The sequence below is a fragment of the Eleutherodactylus coqui genome, chromosome 8, assembly GCF_035609145.1.
Source record: "Eleutherodactylus coqui strain aEleCoq1 chromosome 8, aEleCoq1.hap1, whole genome shotgun sequence".
In the NCBI taxonomy this organism is placed as follows: domain Eukaryota; kingdom Metazoa; phylum Chordata; class Amphibia; order Anura; family Eleutherodactylidae; genus Eleutherodactylus; species Eleutherodactylus coqui.
In genome coordinates, this window is record NC_089844.1 from 144364103 (window position 1) to 144373932 (window position 9830).

Sequence of the window (9830 nt, forward strand, 5' to 3'; positions counted from 1 at the left end):
TTGCAGGAACCCTCTCCATACGTCCTGGGTTGCATTCCGCACAAGTAACGCACGACTTACAGTATCGGTCAGTCAGAACCGAGATTCCAGGGGCCACGTAGTACTTCTGAATGAGGGCGTTCATCAGCATTTTGGATAAGTGCGTGGGTCCATGAGCCCATTGTACCACTGCCGGGTACAGAGATCTTGGAAGACAGGGTTTCCTTGAGATTTGATACAGCCCTCTTCTGTCTTTGGTAGCCCCCTTATCTTCCCAGATTTTCAGCTCTTCTGGCGTAACTCTCGCCTGTGCTTCTGAAAGACTTCTTACATCTGGGGTGGTAGGCACTTCTGGTCCCGTCCGAGCGACCATTTCCATTGGCTGATCCTCCACTCGAGTCTCACTTCCTTCGTCTGGACCTGCTGCTGCTTCTTTAGCTGCCTTGTCGGCTAGATAGTTTCCTCTAGCTTCTGGTGAATTTAACTTTCCGTGAGCCTTGACCTTCAGCACAGCCACTTGGGTAGGTAGAAGTAGCGCATCCATCAGTTCTCCGATAGCCTCATGATGTTTCACTGGAGTACCAGCTGTCGTCAGGAATCCCCTGGTTTTCCATATTAGTCCAAAGTCATGAGCCACTCCAAGAGCATACCTGGAGTCCGTGTAGATATTTGCAGTCTTCCCTTTGGCCAATTTACAGGCTGAAATCAGGGCTTGCAGTTCTGCTTCTTGTGCAGACATCGTTGAAGGCAGTCTCTGAGCTTGGAGGATGGTGTCTTCCGTAGTGATTGCATACCCCGTGTGAAACCTTCCCTTGCTGTCCGCGTACCTGGAACCGTCAATAAAAATTGTAAGTTCGGGATTCTGCAGTGGGGCATCTAGGACAGTAGGTAGGTGTGAGGTTTGTTGTTTCATGAGCTCAAAGCAATCATGTTCGGGCACCCCCGGATCATTTGTTTCTTTTTCCTCTTCTGACTCTACACCCCCTTCAGGAAGTGGGAGGAGAGTGGAGGGGTTGAGTATATGGCATCGGCGTAGAGTCACATTATCCGGAAGGAGGAGCGAACATTGCAGTCTGAGGTGTCTTGCTGCCGAAAGATGTTTTGGTTGCGTTTGATTGAGGATGGCCGTGATGTCATGAGGAGCTTGAACGATCAAAGCGTGTCCCAAAACAAGGTCCGAGGTTTTGTCCAACAGGACCTGAGCAGCAAAAACGGCCCTTAGGCAGGAGGGCCCTCCTCGGGCTACTGTGTCTAGCTGTGCAGAGTAGTAGCCAACTGGCCTCATTCTGGGGCCGTGAGATTGGGCAAGGACACCCGTCGCATGTCCCTGCCGTTCGCTGACGAAAAGGTGGAAGTCCTTGTTATAGTCCGGCAGGCCCAATGCAGGGGCTGTAGAGATGGCTGTCTTCAAAAGATAGAAACTTTCAAGCGCCTCTGGTCCTAGAAGAAATGGATCCGTCTTTAAAGCATCGTACAGAGGTTGCATCAGTAGAGAGGCTTCTGGGATCCATGATCTGCAGTAGGAGATTAGGCCAAGGAAAGCCTGTAATGCCCGCGTGGAGTTTGGCACTTGTATCCTCTGGACTGCCAGTATCCGTTCGTGGGTGAGGTGCCTGGCCCCCTGCGTGATGCAGTGACCAAGGAAAACCACCGAAGTGGAGCACCACTGGAGCTTGGATAGGGATGCTTTGCAACCTTGGTCGGCCAGGAAGTAAAGCAGGCTTTCCGACGCCGCCTCAGCTGTGGGGAGGTCATCAGCGCACAGCAAGAGGTCATCAACATATTGTAGGAGAACCACCGTAGTGTGTTCAGATTGCCATGGTGCGAGGATAGACGCAATGGCTTTCGCGAACTGACTTGGAGAATTCTGGGCCCCCTGAGGCATCACAGTCCATGTATATTGCCGGCCATCATGGGTGAAGGCGAAGAGAAATTGGCAGGACGGGTCCAACGGGATGCTGAAGAAGGCATTTGCAAGATCCACGACTGTGAAGTATGTGGCGGTGGGCGGTACCCCCGCCAACAGGGTATGTGGATTAGGCACAAGGGGTGTGTCCAAAATGGTGGCCTCGTTCACTGCTCGGAGGTCCTGCACCATACGGTATTTCACTGGCATCCCCTTGGGTGTCTTCTTCTTTACTGGAAACAACGGGGTGTTGCAGGGAGATTCACAGGGTATGAGTGCCCCATTTTCCAAGAGTGCCTTCACTTGCCCTGCGATAGCCTGTGAGACAGCAATCTTGAGTGGATACTGCGGCCGACGTGGTAGGCTGGCTCCAGGTTTCAGTTTAACTACCACAGGTGGCACTCGGAGTTTACCGATGTCTTCCGGGCCTTTGGACCACAGTTTATCTGGAATTCGCTGGAGGACATCAGCCGGCACTGTATTAGGGTTTTCCGTGCTGACTGCAAGGAGTAAAGGTTCTGATGCCAGAATCATCGTATCTTCTTCCGACAAAGGCGATGACACCTTTATTCCTCCATCCTCGGTATAAGTGATGGTGGCTTGTAGCTTGGATAGCAGGTCTGCTCCCAGCAGGTTTAGCGGAGATGTCTTGTGGATCACAAACCGTGCTAACACATTAGGGAGAGAGCCAATCCGTAGGGGTTTTGAAAGGCGGTGAGAGGTAGGACGTCCTTCTATGCCCATGGTCAAGATTTCGACATTGTCCAGCAGGGTCTTGAAAGGGAAATCCGCTTCCTTAATCACACTTCTGGCTGCACCTGTGTCCAGGAGGAAGGTAGTGGGACGGCCTGCAACGGAGAGGGTAACCTGGGCTTGTGGACCCGGCAGATCAATGTTGGTATCCCGCTGAGACATGGCCATAATGGACGCAGGCTTGCCACTGTCCTATTGTAGAAGGTCAGTGGCTGGAGGAGGTGGGGGAGGAAGTTGCTCTTTGGTACTTTGGCCGGAACGTCGCCTTCTTGGAGCGCGGCAGTCACGGCGGAGGTGTCCAGGGCGACCACAATTGTAGCATGTACGCAGATCTGGTTGTCCAGGCTGTGGCACCCGAAATCTCTGCAGGGATGGGTCCTCTGCCAGCATTGCAAGTGTGTGTCCTTTTCCTTCTAGCCCCTTTGCTACCAGTAACAGCGTATCCATGGACAATGTCTTGTATTCCGGACGAGATGTGATGAGGCCTTTCCGTATGGGTTCACGAAGTCCTGACACAAAGGCAGATGAAAGCATTTGGGCATGCGCTTTGGTTTGCGTGGAGAAGCCTAGGTCATTAAACAACTGAATCAGGCGAGTGTGGTACTTCTCCACAGATTCCCCCTTTTCCTGGGTGACGTCTTGGATGGTGGTCGCTTGATCTGCAAGACGATCCTGGGCCCACACCTTGATCTGTTCACAGAACTGGATACCGGATTCATATGTAACGTCGCTCTCCACCTTCAGTGGGTCCAGGTGCTTTTCAATCACTGGCCAGTAGGTGTCTCCTGCTTTAACTTCAGTAAGGGCTTGGAGGTCCTTCCAGGTAGCACTAAAATTCTTCTGAATCTGCACCAGTCTCCGGTAAAAAGGCATCGGCTGTCTCTCCGGGTCAGGGAGACTGGTGTTAAGGGTAGACGCCTGAGTGGGAGTAAAAGAAACGTACAACACAGGAGCATCGGCTGGAAGCCGGACTCCTGCGGACTTGGGAGGCTGTTGGCTGTGGGCTAAACGTGCGGGCCCTGGCATCCGGGCCCGCTGGTCTCCACTTGCGTTAATGAAGTGTTCAAGGCGATCCTGCGCACTTCGGATATCTCTCTGTACTCCTTGGAACTCCCCCAGGAGGCTACGGGCTACATTGGCACTAGCGGGGGATGGATCTGCCCATGGATGGAGTCCGTAGCCAGGGGCAACGCTCGGGGAACCATCTTCCCCTAACATCATGAGGGGAAGGCTGCCAGAATTGAACTGGTTAGCTTGTTCTACAGTGCCTTCTAGGGATAGAGGCACAGCGCTGGATGGCACATGAAAAGAGCCATCTGCATGCAGCACTGGATACAGAGACGTCAGAGAATTAGGATTCCCGGGTGTAGCAAGATGGCCGCCGGAGGAAGGGGCGGGGCCAGGTGAGGCAAGATGGCCGCCAGAGGAAGGGGCGGGGCCAGGTGAGGCAAGATGGCCGCCGGAGGAAGGGGCGGGGCCAGGTGAGGCAAGATGGCCGCTGGAGGAAGGGGCGGGGCCAGGTGAGGCAAGATGGCCGCTGGAGGAAGGGGCGGGGCCAGGTGAGGCAAGATGGCCGCTGGAGGAAGGGGCGGGGCCAGGTGAGGCAAGATGGCCGCCGGAGGAAGGGGCGGGGCCAGGTGAGGCAAGATGGCCGCTGGAGGAAGGGGCGGGGCCAGGTGAGGCAAGATGGCCGCTGGAGGAAGGGGCGGGGCCAGGTGAGGCAAGATGGCCGCTGGAGGAAGAAGGGGCGGGGCCAGGTCCTGTCCCTGATGGGGAGGGACCGGAAGTGATGTTACCGACACTAGAAGTGGACACAAAGGAAGAAGTAACATCACGGTAGGGGCGGGGCGCCCCACAATTACTGCAGACCTCACGCCATGTGGGATTTTGAACATTACAAACAAGGCAAGTCCAGCAGGGATGGCCGCCATCATAGGGAGGGGGTATAGTGGACACAAAGGCATTACACTGTTCATGATACAAGTAATACACATCCCCCCCCTCCTTCACCTCCTCCTCCACCCAACTCTGCTCGTGTATCCCTTTTGCTACTCTATACCACGCCTCAGCAGACTGCAGCACCCCCCTATCTGCCAGAGCCCCCTTTTTGTCCTTCAAAACTTTCCTCCATTGTTCTGGCTGTAATCTACCACCCCTAATCTTCTCCCATCCTGCAGCTTTCCTGATCCTCTCCCATTGTTCAGCAAACTCTGCTCCCTCCCTTTCAGCAACCAAATCACAAGCTCTATGGCCTTTGTCCTTGCTCACTTTGTTCCCCATTTTCTAAACCACCTGCGTCTATGCCTAACCTTCTCAATCTGCTCAACTCTATTCTACCTACCAAGTCTATTCTATCCGAAGTTTCTGGACACAGTAGTGTTCCTCTTGTAAAATCTGCTTTCTTCAAATCCTTCCAATATAACCCCTCTTTCCCACTCAGATCACAATGCACATTAATTCTATAACACCGAACAAACGGTACAGACGGGATTACTGGAGAATACCCACAACGGCTCAAGGTATATGGCTCACCTACCTTAGCAACAGCCCACCCTCCACTAGTAATCCCCAACAGCACTCCCTGAACACAGTTTGGACAGGACATTTAGCTATACACAGAGACTGACGATTATATTCAGTGACCAAAGACCTCAACAGTATCCGGAGCTGTCAGCCGTCACAACGCACGGCTAAAATTCCCACGTATTCCTCCCTTTGTACAAGAGCATATACCGAGCTCAATCATACAAAAATGAATACGCGTTTTCCAAATTTACCTGCCCGCTCTCCAAGCGTATTAGAGCAACCGTGCCCTATTACCTAGGGGAGCGTGGCCCTCGGGCGTGCACCCTCAAAGCGTATAGGAACACAGACTATGTCCTGCTATACACTCGAGTCCGCCCCTCTACACACAAAAGGTTAATCCTCACAGAATTTGTCTCTTGGTCTTAGGTACACAGTCTTTAACCGTCTCAGACACAACAGCCACAGCATGCAAAATACCCCTAGACAGGTAACATGGTGATTTTTCGGGTGGACAGAACTAGAGTTATTACCTGCCTTTCAGTGAAGGTCTAGTCTGGATCAGATACAGGCAGATTTAGCAGTTAGAAATCAGATTGACACAGGTAGATAAAGCAATCTTACCGTGTTCTGTAGATTTTGGGCCCCTGAGTTCCGCGTGCTATCTGCCGGTCTCTATACGTTCCAGGCTGCGACCTCACAGATCCACCCGCCCACCAAGGGACACCACTGAACTGGAATATGGTTTTCTCCAGCGGGCTTCAGGGTATTCTGCAGCTTCCTAATTGTGTAGAAGTAGTATGCGCACACTGACCAGGTCAAACACAAGGTATCAGTCTCATGCTCAACATGGCTCTCCTGGGAGGAACATCCAGACAGGGCCTTTTATTGAAAAAGTATAACACCTGCCCTTTATGGGCGTTTAACAGATTACATCAGTAACATATATATATTCTTATTCGCTGGGTTATATAGAATTCCCCGCCTCCCCCTCTCCCCAACTCTCTCAAGTAGAAGCCTTTGTCTTTAACATGTGTCCAAATCTGAAAGTGAAAGTAGGTATCCCTTTGTTGGAGAAGGTCCTGTGTGGGGGATGGGGAGGGACTGGGAAAACACTCAATATTGAATACAGGTATATATATATATATATATGTATAACACTAGGACCTTCAACTCTTAGAGGCTGCTTGTGTAACATATATATATATTCAGCTAACATTATACCACACATCTTTCTCCATGCCATTGTCCGGCAACTACCATGATGAAATTGTGTGGCCATTACACTCCACAGAGCTAAAAGTCATTACAATAACATAATACATTTGGTTTATATAAATCAATAGACATTTTATACTAATTATCATGTCTACTACAGAAGCAGAAAAACGGAACCCAAAAGTGCCAATAGAATGAGGCCTAAGACAAGTATAAGAACACTGGTCATAATAAATCGTGGCCATAGTTTATTAGAATGCTTTCACCCGCCCCCTCCCATTGCAAACAGCCGGAGGGGGAGGAGAGAAGAGGGAGGAAGTTTAGCAGTCACACTGCTAAACTCCCTCCCACCTGCCTTCTCTGGCCGCTGTCATTGGCTCCCATAGCAGCCCATGCAGCAGCTGATATATTCCGGCCCGAAAGATAGTTCCGCAGGAATACGGCCATGTGATCTGATGCATTGGAATCTAATGCATATATCGGGCAGCCATGAAAACAACGTCTGATATATGCTCGTGTGAAAGAGGCCTTATTTGTATATAATCTAGGGGAGCATGCATGGCCTTATAAGTCTCCTCACTCACCTTCTAGGTGCTTTCCTTAAGAACTGATGATACCCTTCCCAACTCATAGGCCTCTCATTAGCCAAGCCAGAATTCTACTGCACACTGATGAGGGGCAATCACCCTGAAGCAGCTGTCTGTGTATGGATTCTGGCTTGGTTTTCAATTCCCAATCAAGACCTTTACAAAGGGTCGGACATTTATTTGCAGGAATCCTGCCATCCAATAGGTGGCGCTGCAGAGGTACTGTACAAAGTGCAGGACACCGCACATTATATGACCTATTGTCATGCTACATTTGCACGAAAATAGGACATTCAGTGATTTTTCAAACTCGGGCCATCGGTCCAAATTAAAAAAAAAACACTCATACATTTCTAAAGACATAACCATGAGAAAATTGCGTGAAAAACCTGAATAATTGATGAAAAAGAGATGATACAAGATATTAGATGGGAAGCTCAATAATGATTTTAAGGGTCCATTCCTCTTTAAATCTGAATGCTGACAATTGTTTTTAGGGCACAGTGTCAGAACTTGTGTGAAAGTGTCTCCCTGTGACCGGCCGGCACCTGCACCCTCCTCTGTATCTGCACTCACAGAGCCATTGTCCCGGAGCGGCCATGTCCAGCGCAGCTGCAGTATCCCTCGCAGGCTGACGAATGAAGCTCCGATTCATATTTAAAGAGGCAGATGTCAGAGAAAGAGCCCGTTGTCCCCGCAGCTTTTCATCCCGCTGCAGCACTATACGAGGCTTTGTTAATTTTGTCATGTTAATTAGCGACTAACAAGATATTGTTATGATGATAAACATTGGAAACAATATTACGTTTAGCGCCTGAGAGTTGCCAAAGGAGACAAAACATGTTTATATAGGAATTAGAATTATAAAGGAAATTAAAACACATTTCCCCTTTAAATAGTTAGAATAAAGTCATTAAATACTGCTGTCAAAATAGCAATATTTACTAACTCAATAGCCTTCATTATAGTTGACATAGGGGTGGTCACCCAGCTTTCTTAGGGTTCTGAATAGCAGCCTAGTTGTACGCTTATATCAGTTGCATAGCTTCAAGATATGTTTATAAGAGATACATGGATTTACAGGAGGTCCGAAAAGTCTTCAGACCTTTTAAGTTTATTTATATTTTATTATTTGCAAGTTTTTCCCTGGCATTCTACCCTCGATACCCCATAATGACAAAGTGAAAACAGAATATTAGAAATCTATATAATTAAAAAAAAACAAAAAACTAGCATATCTGAGCCAAAACCAAGATAAGAGGAGAAAAGAGCTGCCTGTAGAACTCAGAGACAGGATTGTGTGGAGGTACAGATCTGAAGAAGGCTAGAAAAGCATTTCTACTGCACTGAAAGTCCAGAGGAGTACAGCGGCCTCCATAATTCTTACATGGAAGAAGCGTGGAAGAGAACAGGGGAGGGGGCGGGCTACAGGGGATCTCTGACATATCTCCCCATTTTTTGAGATCGGGGCCGGGGCTAGTGGGTTTCCCCTGGAGCGGGGGTGGGGCTAGAGGGGTTATCATAGTGATCCCTCTCTAGCCAAGTGAGGGGGCGGAGCTAGCAGGTGGATCTCTCTCTCTCTTCTTTATGGGGGATTCCTAGCCTGCTTCGCGATCTTCTCCTATTGATTTCAATGGGGCCAGCGCTGTTGCTGCTGGCCCCATTGAAAACAATGGGTGATATTGCAGATTTTTCTTTGTACTGCGAGGTTACAGCGAAGACATCGCGAATGAGAATGAAACCATTGAAAATCATTGATTTCATTATCATGCGTTTTCTTATCGCCAGTGGGTAAGAACCCTCAGACTAAGAAACAAGATTCTTTGATTTGATTAAACCAAGCCTGAACTTTTTTGACTCAATTTTAAGCATCATGTCTGGAGAAAAAAAGGCGCCGCTCATCACCTGCCCAATACCATCCCTACAGTGAAGCCTGATGGTGGGAGCATCATGCTGTGGGACAGGGAGACTGGTCAGGGCTGACGGAAAGCTGAATGGAGCAAAGTACAGAGATATTCTTAAAAGGGTTGTAGCAAAATTACAAGTTATCCCCAATCCACAAGATGAGGCAATAGGTTTTGGGTTGGTGGGATTCTCACGGCTGAGACCCCCACAAATCTCGAGAATGGGACTCCTGTGTCCTGTACCTGTCACTGTGGGGTCGCTTCTCCCCTTGCTTTGACGTCAGCATGAAAGGAGCACTGGCCGAGCACAGACTGTCAACGCTCTATTCATTTCAGTGGGGCTAATGGAAATACCCAAGCAGGTGCTACTTGGGTATCTCCTCAGCCCCATTAAAAGTGAATGGGGAGCTAGTGCACCTGCACGACCAGTGCTCTATTCAGTCTCCTCACTGAGGGGGGGAATGCAATAACTATGCAGTGAAGAGGATGGAGGATATGGGATCCTCATCCTCGAGAACCCCACCAATCAGTACGCTATTCCCTATTCTGTGAAAAAGGGGTATCTTGTAATTCTGGTACAGCCCTTTAATGAAAACCTGATCCAAAGCACAAGGGACCTCAAACTGGATAATAATCCTAAACTCACAACCAAGAGAACACAGGAGTGGCCTAGAGACAACTCTGTGAATGTCCTTGAGTGGCCCGGCCAGAGCCTTGACTTGAACCCAATCGAACATTCCTGGAGAGACCTGATAATGGCTGTCCACAGATGGCCCCCATCCAACCTGACAGAGCTGGAGAGGATCTGCAGAGAAGAATGACAGAAAACCACCAAATTCAGCTGTGCAAACTTTGTGGCAATATCCCCAAGAAGACCGGAGGCTGTAATCCCTGCCAAAGGTGCTTCAACTAAGTACTGAGTACAGGGTGTGAATACTTATGTCAATCCAAAATGGTTGT